Source organism: Ambystoma mexicanum, chromosome 5p, assembly GCF_040938575.1.
Source record: "Ambystoma mexicanum isolate Mex_15411 chromosome 5p, UKY_AmexF1_1, whole genome shotgun sequence".
NCBI classification, from domain to species: Eukaryota; Metazoa; Chordata; class Amphibia; order Caudata; family Ambystomatidae; genus Ambystoma; species Ambystoma mexicanum.
Genome location: NC_090930.1, coordinates 635,006,419 through 635,020,802, shown reverse-complemented (window position 1 = coordinate 635,020,802; position 14,384 = coordinate 635,006,419).

The window sequence follows — 14,384 nt, the reverse complement described above, 5'->3', positions numbered from 1 at the left end:
ACACTGCTCGCACTGGGACTATCGCGTGTGGAACTTCCCGCGCACCCCTGAAATACACGTACCCTGCTCGCACTGGGACAATCGCGTGTGCAACTTCACGCGAACCCCTGTAATACACGTAGCACGCTCCCCCAGGCCCGATCGCGTGAGAATCTTCACGCTAACCCCTGAAATACACGTAGCCTGCTCCCCCAGGCCCGATCGCGTGAGAAAGTTCACGCGAACCCCTGAAATACACGTAGCACGCTCCCCCAGGCCCGATCGCGTGAGAAAGTTCATGCGAACCCCTCCCCCAGGCCCGATCGCGTGAGAAAGTTCACGCAAACCCCTGTAATACACGTAGCCCGCTCCCCCAGGCCCGATCGCGTGAGAAAGTTCACGCAAACCCCTGTTATACACGTAGCCCGCTCCCCCAGGCACGATCGCGTGAGAAAGTTAACGCGAACCCCTGTAATACACGTAGCCCGCTCTCCCAGGCCCGATCGCGTGAGTAAGTTCACGCGAACCCCTGTAATACATGTAGCCCGCTCCACCAGGCCCGATCGCGTGTAAAACTTCCCGTGCACCCCTGAAATACACGTACCCTGCTCGCACTGGGACTATCGCGTGTGGAACTTCCCGCGCACCCCTGAAATACACGTACCCTGCTCGCACTGGGACAATCGCGTGTGCAACTTCACGCGAACCCCTGTAATACACGTAGCACGCTCCCCCAGGCCCGATCGCATGAGAAACTTCACGCTAACCCCTGAAATACACGTAGCCTGCTCCCCCAGGCCCGAACGCGTGAGAAAGTTCACGCGAACCCCTGAAATACACGTAGCACGCTCCCCCAGGCCCGATCGCGTGAGAAAGTTCATGCGAACCCCTCCCCCAGGCCGGATCGCGTGAGAAAGTTCACGCGAACCCCTGTAATACACGTAGCCCGCTCCCCCAGGCCCGATCGCGTGAGAAAGTTCACGCAAACCCCTGTAATACACGTAGCCCGCTCCCGCAGGCACGATCGCGTGAGAAAGTTAACGCGAACCCCTGTAATACACGTAGCCCGCTCTCCCAGGCCCGATCGTGTGAGTAAGTTCACGCGAACCCCTGTAATACACGTAGCCCGCTCCACCAGGCCCGATCGTGTGTAAAACTTCACGCAAACCCCTGTAATACACGTAGCACGCTCCCCCAGGCCCGATCGCGTGAGGAACTTCATGCGAACCCCTGAAATACACGTACCCTGCTGAAATCGCGTGTGGAACGTCCCGTGCACCCCTGAAATTCACATACCTTGTTCGCACTGGGCCAATCGCGTGTGGAACTTCCCGCGCACCCCTGAAATACACGTTCCCCACTTGCCGTTTGCTGTTTGCCAGCCCGGTGAACTGGTCCAGGGTTAGCGCAACCCTTTGCGATGATTTAGCGATTTTGTTGGCTTTTACTTGCGCGAGGGCGTTCTTCGGGGCGTTACTGGCACTGCTGCAGGGTCGCTGCGATTCTCTGCGCCACGGCTGGTTTGGGAGCCTAAAATCCATGAATACGCTGTGCGCGGGAATCGGTTTTAGGGCACGTGCCTGGCGCAGACAATCGCACGCGGACACTCTGCACCAGCCGCTTGCGACACTTTTCTGCGAAATTCTATGAATTACCCTGTAAACAGTTCAACTTGTTTAATATTGACGGCAATAACATAAAGGTTTCTAATGAAGTAAAAACATTAGGTATCGACGTTGACTCCTCACTAACACTGACAAGACAGGTTAATGCGAAAGCCTTGGCCATAGCATACACTTGCAAATTAATCAATGCTTGTAGACCTTTCTTGTCTCAAGCCAATTGCACCGCCATAGCTAGAGCTACTGCAATGGGTTATATTTAGGAACCAACCAACGTAACCTGAAGAAGTTACAAGTACTCCAAAATAATGGCCTCAGATCAGCAATGAATATCGCTAGTTCTAACCATATATCACAGCCGAGACTAATGCTCACTGGCTGTCAGTTCACCAGATAATTTCATTCAAAACTCTATTACTCACAAACAAATATCTCTTGAGCTAGCACCCAAATACTTGAGTGACACATTTTCACGCAACCTCTCAGACTGACCGTCAAGAACAGCACAACTAGACTGCCTAAAGATCCCTAGGTTCAAGTTGCAGTAGGCAGGGGGCAGTAGCTTCCCGGTTCTAGCTGCTAAAATGTGCAACACAGTACCTGCAGTCTTCAGAGCAGAACCACCCAACCCCAATTTCAGGAAAAATTTCAAAATGTGGCACCTTATGCAAGAGAACTTGTATTATAATGCGCATCTCTGTATTTATGTATGATGCACTCTTCATTTCTTATATCATCTCCTGTACCTTTTCAACTGTATGTAAATATGTAACACATGTATCCGCACGTAATGCGTCCAGATACCTAAGGGTTTGGTGTGCTAAATAAATAAATAAATAAATAAATGAGTGTGAAGAATATCAAAATTCATTCACTTCCACCGACCTGTTCTTTACACATCAACATGTAACTGGGATGTCACTTACAGAAATATTAACGAGTCATGAATGGTCCCTGAAGCATTCCACTTGATAACATAGAGGCACATAATTCCTGCACTGGTAGCCATAGGGGTTCACCAATGCACGCCAAAGAAATTGGAGAAGATGGCAAAGGAGGGAAAAGGCCCAACCTCAACCCCGAAATCAGTAAGGATACACACAAAAATAACATAGGTTCGGGGCATTCAGTGTAGTCAGTGGACGAAAGCTGCAAAAAGAAGAAAAAAAAACATCCCCAACAGTGTCTGAGGAGATAGGGTAGTAGAAGTCTGAAGTGAACAGATTGTTTTCAGGTAAGGGACGGATTTAAATATGTTGCAGGTCCATACCCACCCCCCCCCCATTGATGGAGTTATTGGCACAACATTGCACCAAGTGGACTAGGGCCCTAGCATACATGTAGATGCAGACTGAATTAAGTGACTATCATCCCTCTGATTAAGCCATCCAAGAGGTAGACAAATGAAAGGCTACCTAAGGATGAGCATCTGGTGGGATCTTGGTAGTAGAGAGATGCGGCTATTTCCCTGGCAGAATGACTAGCGGGTGAGTAGGGAGCAATGAATGTCCTACGTAGAGGGAAATGGTTCATCAGCCCCAAAACCCCCAAAACCTAAATGAACAATCTCAAAACGGGTCAGGGTTCATCAGGCAATCATGTCCCAAATCCATTGAAGGCGTAACCAGACAGATAGGGCCGCATTACACAGATGGCGGAGAACCATGGCGCTATTAGCGCCATGGTTCATGCCGGTAAAATACCGGCACCGCCTTGGTGTAAAGGGGAATTACCGCCCTATTCCAAGGTCGGCGGGGGCAGTAATTCCCCCTTCCACCATTGCCCTTCCCCATTCCCATTTTTGCCCCATAGGGCATAATGGGAATGGGGAAGGTGCTAATTACGGTAACGCAAATTGGGGTACCGTAATTAGCACCATGGGTCCCTTTGCGGGTTGGTTTTTAACACCTGCAAAAAGCAGGCGTTAAATTCCCCAACCCGCAAAGGGACCTCGTAGTAAGGCGATAAGGATTTACCGGTACCGGTATATCCTTACCGTCATCCGTGTAATGAGGCCCATAGTCTTTATCAGCCTCAACGATAAACCAAAGAATAAACAAAGCACTACAAATAGGATGAGGAAATATTATTGCTCTAGCACCATGCAAGGTGGGGAGACAACGCTATTTAAAGGAGCCATTTGAGTAGGAAGTGGATGTGTGTTCAAAAGTCGAAAGGAGTTGCCAAGGACCCACACACAGGCTTAAAAACATTTCACTTAAACAGGCTAGTCACTTTATATTTCACAACGTTTTGCCCATTTAATCAACCAAGACTTTCCAGTTTCCTTTCCCCGCAAGAAGATATTTTGGGAGACAAGATAAGGTGTGCTGACTCTTCAGACAAGACAAGTGCTCCACAAATGTCATGAATAACATTTTGTTATCTGGGGAAAAGAGGCACACCTCCGGCATACTGTTTAAGTGACCCTATGGCACCAACTGTGAGTGTTGTGCTTTGCTAATACATCATTGTAGTTGTGCCCATTGGTTTCCAACCTTTGATACATGGACAGGCAATGAGTGGGCAACCCAGTATAGAATCCTATTTTTCATTTTGTAATGATGACCACCCCATGTTAAGTAGTTAGGCAGTAGCCAACATAAACCTTTTTGAAACTCTAAATAATGTATAAACCATCATTACATGCAAATGTATTTTTACGTAATCACATATATAATGAACTGTAAAGGCTGCTTAATAGTTTGTTAATTAATGGCATGCAGAAAGGTATGGAAAAAATAGTTTCAAAGGACGACTATCTGGTGGGTTATCAATCTATATCTCTGTCAGTGTTGCCTCGGATATCAGACAATAGGACACGTAAAATGCCAACAAGCAATTCCTTACCATAAAGAGTTGTAGACTTAGGAATGTTGGACTTATGAATTTCTATATTAACAAAGTTGGCAAGTGGTATATGGCTCGCTTACTACTGTTAAGAGATATTATTAGAGGCAGCTCTGTCGATGATCAGCATGATTTCCTTATAAATGTGAGGGGTAACTTTAATCTCTGTTTTGGGACAAACACACATTTGTTCTCGTTTTACTGACGAGGGAAGGATCTGTTCTGTCCCTGGTCTTCATTATGCAGATCCTGCTAGCTCTGACAGGGCCCTACTCGTATAGGAGACACTTGCCAAAACCGAGTATGTAACACTCAAGTGCAATTTAACTCAGGTATAGCTGGCCACTATACTTTTGAAAAAAGTTTCCAAAGCACAATCTATTATGTGTAAGCCATGATGAAGTGTTGGCGGTGTATTAAAATAGGTGATATTGCTATGAGGTCTGAGCTAGATCATATCCCCATATTACTTGCTTGGGATTCTGAATGGAGTTGTCCTGACTAGAGTTAAGTTTGTAATCCTGACCTGCGGTGCTGTCAAGAAGGTCAGGGTTTTCTCACACGCTCGCCCAGGCATTCACACATTCAGAGCAATAAAACACAGGACTCGTCTGTTCATTCGCCGGGTGCGGAATGACGTACTTCTGGCCCGACCTTTATTTCTCCACCCATGTCATGTGGCTCGGGTCTCCCTTCGCCCACGTGACTGGACCCAGCTTGGTAACACCACAACAAGGAATAGCCTTTTACAAACTATACCAATTTTAAGGGGGTCAAGAGTCAAGTTGCTCTGGTGGAAACCCAGAAACTATAATTTTCTGAGTAACAAAGTCTGCAATGTCACTGGGATAGAGCTAACAATGTCTGAATCTTCATGCAGACCCTACTGACATGATTCATGGTTTTGCAATAATATCTTTAGGACTAAATTGCCAGTCAGTTGTAGGAATGCTCAAACACTAGATCTTGGCTGTCGCCTGATTGTAAAGTCAAAAAGATAGCCCTTCTTGCAGCTTAAAGCTTACCGCAGCAGATATTAAAGTCAAGGAAAGAATCTTTGAAATCGCCAGTGATAAATGGCATCCCAACCGATAAGTTCTGCCCACAGATAGAATTATGGTGTCCCTTCCATTTCCAGGTTTTTAACACAATTATTTAAACAAATTAAATTCTGTGGAGCTGGAAAGTTGGGATCATAGTACCCATCTAAAAAAGGGCAGTAAGTCTCTACCCTCTTCTTATCTCCCGGTCACTGTATTTGATGGCACCGCTAAAATGTTTCCTGGTATAACTTTGAAGAGGAATGGGTGACAGCAAACAGTATTTTGTTAGCTATGCAATTATTTTTCAGGGCAGGGACCGGAGCTGTGCACCAGGGTCGTATTTATATCGCACCATGGCCAAATACACTTTCTCATTCGGTTCACTGGACTGCATGTTCTTAATTGATTTGATCTCTATGTTTCACTATGCGGACATGACATTTTTGGCACACTCTGGGTGCCATGAAGGTCCCAATATATTTCATTGATTGCATTTTGGAACCCCTACACGAGGACAAAAGGCTCTGGGTCCACTCTGGTATGGAGGGAGGACTAAGCAAACTGGTTTTAGTCACTAAGGGAGTATGACAAAGCTGTGTCATAGTTTGCCTCCTTTTTAATTCTCTTGCTAACTGCCTGGATGCCACAGAGTCAGATGTCCCCCATTGCAGGGACAGGAAATTGTTGGTTCTCAGCTATGACACAGGAACCCTGAGATCACTGCAGATATTGGTAGAGGTGTATTCTAATTATGTGAAGTCTGGGGGTTTATGGGAAAACCAATCTAAATATATATGTTTTTTATGTGTGTTTTTCAGACTAATATAAGATTCCTACCAATTATAACAGATCGGGCTTTGTTTTTGTTTTGATTATTTGTGGAATGCATTTCAAAGGAAGCTGCACAGTGACATTCATGTTTCTAAACAAGTAGTTAGGATGAGCCAAATAACAGAAGGATACTTTAGATTTGCGAGGACTTAAGAACAGATCTGGGTAGATCATATACTCCCAGTTATAGGAGCAAAGCTGTTTCTGCTGGTTCATGTGGCTGCGAGATCTGTTCTTATGGTGCATCTTTCGCTGCTGGCCAACATTCAACACAGGCTATTCCTTTTTAAAGCCACGTTCAATATTCTCCCTTTAAGGGAAGTAACATCCAAATGGGTGAAGCATTCACAGAGGAAACTAATCAATGCTATTTTTGCATTGTACAAGACACCATGACCCATTTTCCTGCTTTGTCCACTTTTTGAGGTATTAAGAAACACATTTTACTTGAAATTCTTAAAGAACATGAACTAACTCCCTTCCGACCAGCAATAATGATTCTGTTAGGTTCAACTGATGGGATGGTCCTGTTCGCCCTTGCAAGTTATTTGAAGAGCACCTGGTCAAAGATAATGAAAACGATGGGGTCGGAGGGCCGTGGGGGGCCATCAATCGGGGCCAGAATAAGCATACATTTTGTTTATTTTTTTAAATGTTATATGAAATGCATGTTTTGCCTTTTGACTGTGTGTTGCATGATGTGAAGGTGCAAGACTGTATTTATAAGGAAAGATAAATGTGTTCAGTTTAGTTCAGTCAGAGGGATAAAATATGTTTAGGTTTTAAGACATGTTGTACCATGTAATGATGTGATGGATTTAGGTTGTATGGATTTGCAATAGTCCGAAATAGAATTGAAAGGAGAAAGATGAAAGGCAGGCACAAGTTTAATTTCAAAAGAGATGTACTCATTGCTAATACTTACAGTCTTCTCAAACTTTCTGAGGAGGAAATCATGACACCAAAAATATTAACATTGTTTACAGATTTTTTAACATTTCCTTAAAAATGAATTACATAAGGAACACAGTATCCCAAGCAGTACATTATAAGGATATTGCAATGTGTCTTATACTTCCAGAATCTTGAAAAGGCACCCAACACGTAACCTAATTCTTTGATACAGTTACATGCCTCTTTGGTAACTTGCAATATCCTCATACCTTACGGATATGGAAACGTAAATCACGTGTTCCTTTAAAGACTTTCATGACAGTTTCCTTGAAAGTAATATACATTTTGCAATATAGGACATTGTGGTGTATGTGTCCGTATACCTAGGGAGACCTTGAGCTCACTATGAAATCTACTTGAGAGGTATCTGTGAGAGACAAGAAACAATGGTGGCACTTGTCTGTCCAGCATGCCCAAACCCCATAAAATGTCCATTGTGTCACAGCCCTCTCTCCTTTTCACTGGTTCACAGTTCGTAGCAGTGGTCCCATGGCTTTGGCTCATTCATTTCAAAGCCACCTTTTCCAGTCCCATCCCTCCTCGAAGTGGTGTCATGTTTCACAGTGAATGCGTATCCTGGCTTTCTCGGACACTGAATAATGAATTTAACTCTCGGCCTATAATTATCGATTTAATATCCAGTGTTCCCCAGGGGACTCTGTAACACTGAATTGTTACTAGGAGATGATAGAGACTGAATGCAACAACACCAATTACTTTTTGAAATCATGTCACAAAGATAGTTTTAAATAAATATGGTGTCCTTGTTAGTATTGGCAAGAGGGTTCTTGTTGTCTCAAACATTTTCTCTCCAACAGCAGGGCTGAACAGAGAGACAACAATAGACCACCACACCGCCCTCTGCAATCGCCACAAGTTACAGGATGTCAACATCTATCTGGACACTATAGCTAACTTTTTGATCCCCCGTTGAACATGTAAGCATGGTTCAGCAATGAAGTTGCTTGTAATTATGAATGTGAAATCAAACAAAAGGATTCAGCAGTATTATGGGGAATGGACCCACAAAGACATTGGGCCTCATTACGAGGTTGGAGGTAGCCATGCCAGCTTTACCGGCAAGGCTACCTCCATACCGGCATGAAAATCTGGCAACCACAACTGGGCAATTACTGGTGTATTCCGGCCCCGCCTGACCCGGTAATTGCCCTTTCCCGGGTGCCGGTGCAGGTATACCCCCATTCCTAATTCAGCCCCATAGGGGTCAATGGGAATGGTGATGCCTGTAGCAGCAGCACCGTTCATAACGGTGCTGGTGCTAACGGCTTGCTGTGCTCGTGGGTGCCTTTCATTCCACCAGGGCAGTCCTGGCGGAATGAAAGGCACCCGTGAGCACAACTCGGAGTTTGCCGGTCCGGTAACAATGGTACTGGCAAGCATACCGGTACCGTTGTTACTGGACCGGCAACCTCGTAATAAGGCCCATTGTTTATTGCTGGTTGCAAACCATTAAAAACACAAATTGCACCCTATCAGCCCACTGCCCAAAACGAACCCAACATGGCTCCAAGTCGCTTTCCCCTTTTATTCCCTAATGGTCTTGCCCCTCACAATACCCATCATAACTCTTTGACCTCCCACACCCCCCAAGACATAACAATAATGTTCATTGCGCACATTCTCAGTCTGTCTTCTGCTTCCATCTTGTTGCTAGTTATCACGTGACCCTCTGCTTCTTGGTCAGTTACTCTAGTCTGACAATATCTGGTGTATTCCTCTCCAAATGAGGGATGTGGAGTTGATGCCCCCTGACACACTTCCGGCCACGATGGGCCCCATTGTCGTAGCCCGTTTAGACCAGCACACTCCAAGATGTTGGCTCAGGAGCCTTCCCCGAGTGCACCCGAGAGCCTTTGAAAGTGCAGCCTCAGCAGTCCCTGTTTTAAGGCGCTCTCTGCTTTGTACCCATACGACTAGTGAAATGCACATAAGATTCTGGTGAAGTTACTACTTCTACACATCAATCCTTTCCTCAAAACAACCTTCTCCCTACCAAGCTATATCCTTCCCCTTACCAGCACATTCTTTTTCCAACCAACACTAACGGGCACTCACTTAATTTGCTGAAGCAGCGCAACGGTGGGGGCAGTAAAGGCCATAACTCCCGAATTGAACCAAGTCTAAACCGCAGATCTGGCGTCATCCCCATGACAGAGATCAGGTATGTGTAGGCATTGCAGCAGAGAAGTTGTGTGCCTGTGTCCAAGGGTGTGGTTACTTTATCAACCTCCTGCTCAATACTGAGCGTGATCGAAAATCATCAATCGCTTTTTATTCCATAAACCAAACTGGCGCAAACCTACTTGCAAAACCCTGCATATCTTTCTGGGGAGATAGAATCTAAAAAAATGTGCTATGATCACATTTCCGAATTGTATAAAATACATTTGCCCAATCTGCCCAAAGTTTACAGTTACGCTTCTGTGGTTTGGTTGAATAACGTGTGTCAACAATGTGTTTTTTGCAAGGAAGATTCATTTTTGTGGCTTTGCTACTTTCACCCACAAGCCAATCTTCATGTCTTCTATCCAAACACCATCTATGCGTGCATAGTGATTCCAGGTCTCCAGGAAACCAGGTCAAACCAATTGAGCTTCCACATCAAAGACAGAAATAGGAACAAATGACCTCATATTCCGATCTATCCTGTTTGACTATGAACGTGATGCCTTTGACCTGCTGCAGGCAGTTACGAGAAGGGCCTCGGCAAGAGCGTGTACCAAAACTGGCACGTGTAGTTACTGAGTTATCCTACGGGAAAAACAAGCACCACATATTATTTTTGAGTTTTCATGTCGTTGGCATACAGCAGCCTATCACCCTTTACAATTCGAGGAAGCACGCTATTCCCTGAAAAAGCATGCAATTCCAAGTATACATTTAGTTGTCCTCATTGTGGTTATATCCTGCTCCCCGGCGCCATTACATTGTGTGTACTGTATTCTTCCGCACTGAATTAGCAGAGGGGTTATGCATGAGATATCATTATGCAGACAGGCAGTGCCTCCAACAAGTTGGGAGAGTGTGCGCCAATGTCATTAGGAGGACTATAGAGAGTAAACAGAATGCAAATGAATGTGTATAATTCAGTCGGAGACAACAAAATATATGAGTGCATTAAATGTCCCAAAATACCTCTCACCGAGCTCTGCAGAATAGAGCAGAGGACGTTCTGCAAATGTTACATGGCATGCAATTTAGGTTTTGTGGTTGAAAAGGGCATTTGTGGGCTCAGTTTGTAAATATTACAGGATATTACGGAAAGAAACTGACTCGAGAGAAGATTTCCATTTTTATTTCCTGGAGTGCAAGACCTGTGCTTTTTAAACCGCATAACAGAAACGCGTTCCCCCTATGAAATTGCAAACGCGTCAGAGATATGTCCTTTCATCGTCGGGTTTGAAGATGAGCAATGCGTGTTTTCCATGCAAATACATTTGAACATAACGTTTGAATCTAAAGAAACAAAATACGTGCTAAACAAATACCCTTATATTTGAAGAATTGAAACAGTTGCACGTGCATTGCCAAATAACAATTATGTTTATGTTTATTGAATTTATATAGCGCTGTAAGCCAAAGCGCGTTACAATATAACAACAGGTGCAAAAGTGAGAGAAGCATATTTACAAACATGAACAGGTCATAAGAGCAACAAGTAGAACTATTTATAAAGGGGGGGAGAGGAGGGTAGAGGGTAGAGGAGGGGGTAGGTGAAGGGAGTTACGGTGAGTTACACCGTAATTAATTCTAGTATCGCAATGTTGACAAGCCATTTTAAACAGTGGGTCAGCAGAGACCCTTAATAAGAGATGCACCGCTTAACCTTTCCCTAACAGCATTTTGCTTCAGTGTTCAGTGTCCCTTAGTCACAATTATCTCCATGGTAGTGCATAATACTTGGACGATTTTAGCACCTTCTCCAGGCGCTTATTTTTGTTTCCAACCTTTTTTTTTAGCCCTTTTTGTGATTTAGCCATGATACAATGAGGGTGAGGGATTTAAGAGGTGTTATTGGGTCTCCCATTGTAAGTAAGTAAATTACTTTGTGGAAATGACTTCGACATTGCTTTGAAATTATATATGTGTAGGTTAGCAGGTAAAAGGTGGGGTGGGATTTGTTGCTTTCCCCGACACGACAATGTTCCCCCAACCCTCCATTTAAAAAAAATAAATTGAAGTAAAAAGTCAAAGTAATTTCAAACAACTAAATTACCACAGTGTATCTCATAGAAATTTCATAGAAATGACATGGGACACAAAGTATTGTAACCTGATGATGTACCCTTGACTACATCACACTCCCGTAGCAAAGGTGTGGGCCAATTGCTACCAATTGCTACCAAGCTCTTCCACTGGGCTGTAATCCTGCAACAGGATTTAGTTGAGGCATATACAGAACATTAAAATAGGCTTTATTTGAAGGTGTGGTAGAAAATAGGATAAGAAATATTTAAGCAATAAGCCCCGAGCCATGGGGGCATTACCAAGTCAGGACTAAACAAAGTCCCCGCAGCGAGGGGCTTATTGCTATTAGTACCCCGGCCTGCAAGACCGTGGTACTAATAGCATTCCTTTTCTGTTCCCAAATGGAATAGAAAAAAAAAGCAAAATAAAATGGCTGCCGAGGAAAGGTAAAATGGAGTCCCTGTTCCCTTTTCATGCCGGCCACAGGGAGTAGACGCGCTGGGGACATAAGTGTTCCCAGTATGTATGCTGAAGAAAAAGGAGAACAAAGAAGGTATTTGGGGTTGGTAGGGCGGGGAGTGGATTGTTTGCAGGGGAAAGGGGGGGGGGAAAGAAAACACTTACATGAATCCCCAGTGGGGGGGATCGCAGCCTCCATCAGTGTGGAGACTCGGAGCGGGGATTGTCCCGTTTTGAGCCTCCTCATTGGCTGAGGGGATGCCACGGCCCCTGCTGGGAACAAAGGAAATGAATCCCAGTGAGGGATTTCAATTCGCTAAAGCCCCAGTGAGGGCCAATCAGATTGTTTGTTACATCCTGATTGACCCTCTCCGGGTACTAATGTATGTTATAGGTTTAGGGGGGCAGAGAATCCCAGTTACCATCTTGCTTGACATACATTTTCCATTTCTTGTCTAAGGAGGGAGTGAGGATAAAATGCCAGACTGAATTGAATTGAATGAAGGCAGGAGATTCTATCCATTGTTTTTTCCAAGTGTGCTAGTGTTTGGAAGCTGGAGATTGCATTAATTTTATGAACTTGCTTTGCCAAGTTTTAGTGGAGGATGAGCGATAATACACGTTCTGTAGATGTGTGTTGAAGCAAAACACTAGTAATGAAGAACAAAATAGAATTACTTGAGGGATGTAGAGGATGTTCAGTGCTTTAATTGTTCATTGTGTTTTTCGAGAACATGGAAGAAATACTACTTGCAAAGATGTGTGACTAGAAAAAACACTTCTTGCGAAGATATGCAATAGGACACAAAACGAATTACAAAGAACAATCCGTGAAATAGTTTGGTACAGGCATGTACACTCAATGGATTCTACATGGTGACCGATCCTTTTGTGAGAAAATACCGGTTGCAAAGAAAATGTCTATTTTGGGGGTAGGAGGAGATTACATTTAGCAGATGCACCTCAATGTGCTTTGTTGTTGTCATGGGAAAAATATTAGTTACAAAGAAAAACTGTGTCAATAGTTTGGCAGCAGGACAGTACATTCAGAGGTGGCCCTGGCTGTTCCCACTTTTTGTGGTAGATCAGAGAAAGACCTGGTGGCTCAGCATGGAAAAAACGTTCCTGCAACAAACAGTTCACTCACATTTTGGGTGATTCATGAAGGACAAGATCTTGATGATTATTCCAAAAATTGGTTCCAAAGATCAATCATATGGTTTAAAAGGGACAGGAGACTGGACCTCCCAGGCAGTCTCAGGCGGCTTTCAGAGAGGTCGGCAGTTGGTCATTCGTTGAAGTACGCTTATGTTTCATAAGTAAGGCTTAATGCATAGGAGGGCATTTAGAGTAGAGGTAGGAAGAAGAGTAGGGAAAGATATTGAGGGACTGAGAGCCATTCAGAGAGTGAGTTTTAGGTTGTTATTTGCTTACCCAGAAGTGTGCTGCAATTTCAGAGAATTTAGAGAAGATGAAAAAAACAAGTGCCATCATCAGCTATTTGGGTAGGAGGGTGACACACCACTAAGTGTCCATCTCTTAAAGCAAGTGTACAAGACATTGGGCCTCATTATAAGTTTGCCAGCTGGATAACTACGGTACGGTAAGCTTGCTGGTACTGTAGTTACCAGACCGGCAAACTACGAGTTCTGCTCGCATGTGCCTAACCGGCCGCCAGGTCTGACCTGGCAGGCATACCGGCACCCGCGAGCACAGCATGTCAGATGCACCAGCAACATTCTGAATGGTGCCGGTGCATCTTACCGCCCCATTCCCATTGAACTCCATGGGGCTCAAATGGGAATGGGGAGCATTTCATTCCGGCGCCCGCAAATGGGCAATTACCAGGTTCGGCAGGGCCGTAATGACTCAGTTATTGGCCATTCACAGGCACTGGAAATGTTCGCAAGTTTGGCAGTTTTATATCTTTCTTTACATAGTGACAAAAACCAGAACACCGTATATGTAAACAAATTGAATGAGGCAGCAGAAATCTCTTGCTACTATTGTTTTGTCCATGTTCTGCGCTCACACTATGACATGTAAGAATTGTTTGTTGAAAACGTCTACCTGTTTTATTGCATGCTTTTATTGTTTTGCAGAGTCTATTATATTTCCTTGTGTTTACCAATGTCAGAATTGACAAAGCACGTGAATGTCAATGGGTGCAAGAGATTTATGCTGCCTCATTCATTGTTTTTGCATATATGATTTTCTGTTTTATTTTTTAACTATGTATAGAAAGATAATGAGGGAAAATAATGATTCTCGACTCTAAGAAATGAAAATTATTGAATAAAGAAGAAGGAAGCATAGGTTGAATAACTCAACCCCTCTCCTCCAAAAAACTAAATGATTAGTTCAATTATCTGTTGCTGAAACATGTGGGAAACAATGGCCAGCACATGCATGCACCCTTCATAGACAAAGAGTTTGA